We start from the raw sequence: 8021 nt of genomic DNA, 5'->3' as shown, positions 1-8021 counted from the left end.
CCCAGTCTCCCTTATTGGGCCCCCACTCAGGCAGCAAGTCCCGAAAGTCCCTCCAGGCCCGAATCCCGCAGGCTCCTCACATTTGCCAAGGTGGGAAAGGGCCGGCCGGCATCTACAGGAGGCCCCACCGCCCTGCACTCGAGAATGCCCGCGCCTCCCCCTACCCCCACAGTCACTGTCTACAGACTGTCTGGCCCAGGGGCTGGGGTCCTGGAGGAGGGAGGGGGCAACTGTGGGAAGAAGGACTGAGGAGAGCCGTCCTAAGCCCTAGGGGTCCCCGTCGTCTCAAAAAGACTGTCCCCCATCCTAGCCCTTGAGAGCTGCAATCCCCCCACCCCCGCAGGTCCAGAAGCTTCTGTCCCTCCCTCCCATTGCACTGCCCGTTTCCCTTGGTTACCGAAGAGATGCCAGGCCTCCTCACCCCAGGTAGGATGGGGGAGGGACCTTGTGGCCTTTGGAGTGAGCTCCCCTGCTGGAGTATCTGAGCTGAAGGTAGGAAGAAGGATGGGGAGCCGAGCCGCGGGGGTCTCTTTCCAGACGACAAGCCTAGTGGGCAGGAGGTGGGAGGGGCCAGGCCGGGGTTATGAAGAGGGAACGGCCTGTTTCACTGAGCTGAGTCCACGCAGGCTGGGCCTGGGCACTGTCAAGAAAACTTTTTGCCCCTTTTGTTGTGATCCCACAAATGCGATTCCCAACTTGGGAATGACTTGCCCCCAGGTAAGACATGGTGGGCATGAAAGAGTTGGAGGCAGGGGTAGACGAAAGCCCAGGCATATTGACGCCTAAGGAGGGCTCTCCTCAGGGGACCCTGGGGTGGAGGAGGAAGCAGGGCAGAGAAGAGTGGAGAGCCTCTGCCAGGCAGGTCACCAAAGCTGAGCTAGCCCAGAGGCAGGTGTCCCTCGGCACAGAGGAGCCCATGGGCTGAAAGAGGGCCGCTTCCTCCACCCGTCAGCTGGGGGGGGGGCGGGGGGCAAGGACCTGGAGTGAGGTGCAGGAAGGCAGGAAGGCTCCCACAGCACCTTCAGCTTTCCCATCCAGGCAGGTAGGAGCCTATTCCTCGGAGTTAGATTTAAACGAGACTGAAGGAGGATGGAGAAGGTCTGAGACCGCCACAGTGGGGACGGAGAAGGCGTCGAAGGCCCAGCGTGAGCCAGTAAAGCACTAAGCAGCGTTCTGGGTCCTCCACCGTCTCACACCAAGGGATGCAGGCAATGGTCCAGCTTGGTAGGAGATTCCTGTGCCAGCATGAACCGGGAGAGGGAGCCCGGACTGTTTAGGACCAAAGAAGGAAATCCTGGGATCCACGCTGGTGACAAGAGCATCACGAGCTGGAGACCATGGGAGACCCACTGGAAAAGGGCTAGGGCTAGGAATGGCCGAGTCGGAGCAGCCTATAAGCAAGCCCAGCACTTATGGGAGTAGGAGGGAGCATTGGACAGACTCAAACCTCAGCTCTCCACTTGCTAGCTAGGTGATGGTTAGCAAGTTACTAAAGTTTCTACGGCTCAGTTTCCTCATTTTTAAAATGGAGGTAATAGTGTTAAATAATAATCATCCTCAATAATACATTTAATGATTTCATAAATTTATGTAAGTAAAACATCTGACATCCCCAGCATAATACTAACACACAGGTTGATCGCTGGCTCTGGGCCCAGCACTCCATGAAATGTCTCACGCCCATTAGCTCCTTAATCCTCTGGGTATTCCTATGAAGGAGGTATATTCATTACCATCCCCATCTTACAAAGAAACAGGCAGGGCCTGGTGGCTCATACCTGTAATCCCAACACTTTGGGAGGCCAAGGCAGGGGGATGGCTTGAGCCCAGGAGTTCCAGACCAGCCTGGGCAACATAGCAAGACCTCATCTCTACAACAAATCAACAGTACCTGTAGCCTGTACTCGGGAGGCTGAGGTGGAAGGATTGTCTGCAGTGAGGGTGATCATGCCACTGTACTCCAGAGGGTGACCCTGACTCAAAAAAAAAACCTGAGGCTTAGTGAGACTGAATGACTTGTCCAAAGTCTCGGAAATGCCAGGAAGCAGGGTAGAGACCTGACCTAGGGCAGTAGAGCTCCTTCGTGCTTGGCCAGCGGCTGTCCTGTTTCCTGCTATGAACATGCTATTGAAGGCCTAGAGCTCAATGCATCGTAGCTATATATAGCCAAGGGTACAGTTCCCGGAACACCTGTCCACCAGATACAAGCCATCAAAAATGAGGACAACCCTGACCAAACTGGGGCATCTTGTCACTTTCTGTTACCTATGCTTGTGCATGTAGACAGCAGACCTTTGAGTTATAGCTTGGTGTGGACATCGTTCTCTGAATGTGACTTGGAGCCCAGAGCCAGGTCCTGAAGACACAGAGTAGGTGCCCCAGGGGAAGATTGGCCTTGACCTAGTAACTGTGATACTGGATCAGGGACGTAGCCACAGGAAGCCCACCAGGTCAGTGAGGTAGACCTCGGAGAGACACAGTCCACTGCGCAGTCCCCACCCTCCCACTTTCCCCTCTGAGGGAAAGGCACAAGCGGCATCCACTCCTGGTGGCCCTGGCCTCTCTGAAATGTCAGGATCCCTGCCCTGAAGAAGAACTGGAGTCTTGAACATGCTTCCGGTGTTGAAACTCTGGAATTCTCTGGCTGACCACAGATTCTCCAGGGAGAGAAGGAGACCACTTCAGGGACTGCCCTCTGTGCCCTCAGGGGCTGTCTGGGGGCCCCTGGGCCCCCAGCCTATGGGTAAATACTCATTGCAGTGAAACTGGTACCACCTGCTACCCCCTCAGCAGGCTGGTGATGGCCAGGTCAGACCAAGGCCAACCTATGAAGCAGGCGAAGTGAGCTCAGGCCTCCTGCCTTCTGGTTCTCCTGGGGCCCCTTCCCACTTTCTTCCCTCTTGGGGTACATTCCCCTTGCCCTTTCTAACTTGGATGTTTGAATCAGAAACTCATCTACACTGAGGTAAGGGGAAAAATATATATATATAATATGTATACACACACCCCCTCTTGTTATGTAGAATATAGAATACATAGATGCATTATATATAATTTCTGGACACAAACTGTAGGAAAAAATAATACATTATGACATCTACCTTTTAAAAAGTTTGCTACATTAGTGTCAGTATATATTTCATAATTTTCTGTGCTTCTGTTTGACCTAAAATGATGAGATGCATCTTTATTTATTTATTTTGTCGCCCAGACTGGAGTGCAGTGGCCGCTGCCAGCCACCGCAGCCTTGACCTGCTGGGCTCCGGCGATCCTTCCGCCTCAGCCTTCCAAGTAGCTGAAACTACAGGCGCACGCTACCACACCCGGCTAGTTTTTTGATTTATTGTAGGGCACCCAGACAGCCCCTGAGGGCACAGAGGGCAGTCCCTGAAGTGGTCTCACCAAGTTGCCCAGGCGGGTCTCGAACCCGTGGGCTCAGGCAATCCACTCACCTCAGCCTCCCAAGGCACGGGATTACAGGCTGAGCCACTGAACCCGGCGAGATGCATCTTTAAAAAGCAAGTCAAGGTTGACATATGGATGGGTGCACACAAGTATGTGATATGAAAATTTTGTTTTGTTTAGGGAAAAATATATTTTAGCATAAGAGGGATGAAAACTTGATGTTAGAACCCTGAGATTCTATCAACCTCCCAAGGAGCAGTAATGTGCTTTCTTCTTTCCTAGTGGAGGGTGGGGAAAGTGTGAGGAAGGGGACACACCCAGTGATGGGGGAGAGACAGTGTATTGTGGTTAGAGGTGAGAGACTTGCACTCAGACCCCTGCCCCAGTCCTCCTACGTATTCTGAGGCCAATCATTTCCCAGGTCCTCAGTTTCTTTGTAAAATAAGGGTAAGGAAGCCCATCCAACCTCCAGTATAGGGTAACTGAAGATGCAGTTCAGAGGATAGTTCTGAAAGGACCTTGTAACCATTAAGTTTTGAATGGTTGTCCGCTGGAACTAAATCCTCCCTAGAAGAATGTTTTGACTAGGTGCAGTGACTCCTACATGAAATCACAGCACTTTGGGAGGCCAAAGTGGGAGGATTGTTTGAGCCCAGGAGTTTGAGACCAGCCTAGGCAGCACAGTAAGACCCCCCCCATGTCTACAAATTTTTTAAAGAATATATTAGCTGAGTGTGGTAGCAACATGCCTTGTAGTCCCAGCTACTCAAGAGGCTGAGGCAGGAGGATTGCTTGAGCCCAGAAGTTCCAGCTGCAGTGAGCCATGATCAGGCCATTGCACTCTAGCCTAGGCAACAGAGGGAGGACCCTGCCAAAAAAAAAAGAAAGAACCTTGCCAAAATATTTTTGTAGCATTTATTTATTTTTAAGTCAAGGGACGGTTAACAACTCTGACCTCATTATACAGTTAATGTCAACATTTGCCTTAAAAATGACATCAGGCCTTCTGGTGTGGATGTTTCTGTGAGCGTCGAAGGGTGTTAGGCCTCAGTTTTCTATTAGTCATGCACACTGCAGCTTTGTGGGGCCAGGCTCTGCCCCTTCCTTCTGAGGACTTAGTTCAGGGCCCTGGAACACACCTGCCGCGTCATGCCCAGAGGCCGGCTGCAGACATAAAGCAGTAGCAGGAGCAACTGGGACCAGATCTGAGGAAGAACTGCCCAGTCGTGAGGGAGTGCAGGAGTAGGCAGTGAGGCTGAATCTATCCACCCAAGGTAGAGGGCATCCCACCAGGCCTGGGGTGGGGTTTCTCAAGGGATGGCCCCCAGGAGAAGACGAGGGCCTGGCCGCTGGAGTGGCGATCCTGGGCGGTGGTGTGACGTTTGAGAAGCCAACTCCAGAACAACGCCCCCCAGTGACCTGGTGCTCCCCGCCAAGCTCAGGTGCCTGCTCCCCTGGTTGTGGCCCACAGGTGTTCTGGGACACATCTGGAACCAAGGGAAGGTGCAGAAAGTTGTAGGCCAGAGCCGTGTAAGGAGCCCAGGAGCCCAGGTGCAGGGCTGACAGGAGCAGGGCTGACTTGTTGCCTCAGACCCCCACCCATGGCCTCTGACCTGCTGCCTCTGCAGCCCTTGACACCCCCACCAGCACCATGCCCCTCACAGGCCCCTGGAAATAGGGAAGAGCCTCAGAAGCCTTGAACTCAGCCAGAGATGCCATCTCAGGGCAGCACTCAAGAAGTGGGTGACCCCTCCTCCCACAGCCCCCTCATCCCCACACACCCTCCAGTACCCTTTGCAGAGATCGATATTAATCAAAGAGTATTTTCAAAGGACTCTTCACAACAGCCCCCAGAGGGAGATGCTCTTATCCTGCTTTACAGAGAAGGAAACTGAAGCTCAGATGAGTTAAGTAACTTGGCCAAGGTCACACAGCAAATAACTGGTCAAGCCAGAAATGCAAAGCCTCCAAGCAGCACCCCTTTCCAGCCCTGTCTGAGGGCCATTAGTCAGAAAGCACGATCTGGTTATTTCACAAGTCTGGACACAATCTGTTTGGGAATTTGCATTCGATTTGCATAAGGGATGTCACAATACCTAGATATCTTCTCTGCACTGTCCCTCTCCCCAACCCCCCATCCCCCCACCCCCAGCCAGGCTTTTCCTCCCTGAGATGCCTGGCGGGCTGGGGAGCACCATCTGGTCCCTCCCTCTGCCAAGGACGCCTTTGCTAGTTCAGAATGTTCCTTCCTACCGGCCACTGCACAGTGCATGGAGTCAGGGTGCGAATGGCAGGGGAAACTGCCAGGGGGAGGAGCTGAGTGCTGGGCAGCCCCCTGTCCCCCTGCTGGCCTCAGGGCAGGGGGCCGACACGAGAGTGCAGGAATGTCCCCAGCCCCAGCACATCCTCTGTCTCCTGTCTTCAGCCCCAGATTTAGCTGCCTTCTCGCCTCCCACGCCTGCTGTCTGGAAGCTGGGAGGCTGGGAGAGCTAGAAGGAAGACGGAAGGGGAGAGGGAAGGGAGGGGACCTGGAGCTGGAGCCCTCAGTGGGGAGGAAAGGAAGGAGCTGGCGCCCTGGGCAGGGCATGGGCCTGGTTCCCCTCTCCTTTCTCTCTCAACCCACACTGTCCAAAATGTGCCTACTGAGCCATCAGATTTTGAAGACTTTGTATGAAAACATATAGTACATAAAATACCTCATTGACAATTTTCATATTGATTACTTACACAAGCGTGTTCACGCGTACACACACACACACACACACACACACACAAAGTTCTCACTCTGTCACCCAGGCTGGAGTGCAGTGGCATGATCATAGCTCACTGCAGCCTCAAACTCCTGACCTCAAGTGATCCTCCTGCCTCAGCCTTCCAAAATGCTGGGATTACAGGTGTTGAACCACCACGCCCGGCCAGATTATATACGTAAATGATAATATTTTGAACATACTGAGTAAAATATAAAATTAATTTCTCCTGTTTCTCTTTACTTTTTTAAAGTGGGTGCTGAAAAACTTTAAATAGCATATGTGACTTGCATTTGGGCTTACATAAGGTTTGTGCTGGCCGGAGCTGTTCTCAGCCCCGCTCTGTTCTGCGGGTCAAGCTGTTGCTGTTCTATAGAACACTTAGTGCGGGGGGGGGGGGGGGGTCCTGTTTTGAGCTTAATGTTTCTTTTGGCAACAGATATCCCCCACCTGCCACTCTTAAGGGGACAGTACAATGTAGGATTCAGAAAATGAATTTGGTAGACTGGGTTTAAATCCACCCTTGATATTTATAAACTGTGTGACATTGGGCAAGTTAATTAGCTCCTCTGTGTTTCAGTTTCGCATCAGAAAAATGGAAATGATACAGTTGCCTATCTCAAAAAGGCTTTTGGGAGGATAAATGAATTGGCATAGAGAACTAGAAAGAGTATCTGGCACACAGAAATTACCATAACTGCTATATTGCTAATATGATCTAAGATTTTGGGTTACTCCTTGCTATAGTTTCATATGTCGGATAATGTATTATGCCCTTTGGATGCATTATTTTATTAATTTCCTCCAAATAATCCTACTGAAACTGTTACCCTCATTTCATAGAGGTAGCATCTGAAATTCAGAGTTCAGTAACTTGTTCACGGCCACACAGCTCACCAGTAGGATTTGTACCCGGATTCACTTCACTCCAGAGACTGATCTTTTTTTTAAATGTTTTTCTTTAAAAAAAAAATTTAAGATGTGAGGTACAATTTAGGGTTAGGTATACAAATATTCATTGTGCAGGTACCCTTGTTGAGGTTCCCCCTCCCTCCCCTGGCAGTTTCCCACTGCTGCCAATCCCTTTCTTATAGTATTATGATAATTGTTCAAGGTCCGTTTATGAGTAAGAACATATGGTACTCTGTTCTTTGTTTCTGTGATAGATCACTGAGTATGATCAATTCTAAATCCATTCAAGTTGCTGCAAAGTCCATATGTTTGTCCTCCTTTATGGCTGCATAATATTTCATTGTGCATATGTACCACATTTATTTTTATCTAGTACAGCTTTGATAGGCAGCACGGTTGGTTCCATGTTTTTGCTATTGTGAATAGAGCCGCAACAAACATGTGTGTGCAGGTATCTTTTTGGTAGAATGGTTTGAGTTCCTCCAGGTATATTCCCAATAGGGGGATTGCTGGGTCATACGAAGGTCAATTTCTAGTTCTTTCAGAAATCACCACACTGTCTTCTAAAGAGGTTGCACTAGTTTGCATTCCCACCAACAGTGTAGAAGCGTTCCTTTTTCTCCACATCCTCGCCAGCATCTGTTATTGTTTGTTTTATTAATGATGGCCATTCTTTTTTTTCTTTTTTTTTTTTTGAGTTGGAGTCTCACTCTGTCGCCCAGACTGGAGTGCAGTGGCCACTCCCGGCCACCGCAGCCTCAACCTGCTGGGCTCCGGCGATCCTTCCACCTCAGCCTTCTGAGTAGCCGGAATTACAGGCATGCACCACCACGCCCGGCTGATTTTTTTATTTATTGTAGAGATAAAGTCTCGCTGCCCAGGCGGATCTCAAACCCGTGGGCTCAGGCAATTCATTCACCTCAGCCTCCCAAAGGCGCGGGATTACAGGCTGAG

Source organism: Carlito syrichta, unplaced genomic scaffold (assembly GCF_000164805.1).
Source record: "Carlito syrichta isolate Samal-C Ts95f unplaced genomic scaffold, Tarsius_syrichta-2.0.1 Scaffold311474, whole genome shotgun sequence".
Classification (NCBI taxonomy): Eukaryota; Metazoa; Chordata; class Mammalia; order Primates; family Tarsiidae; genus Carlito; species Carlito syrichta.
Note: the sequence above shows the minus strand (reverse complement) of the source record.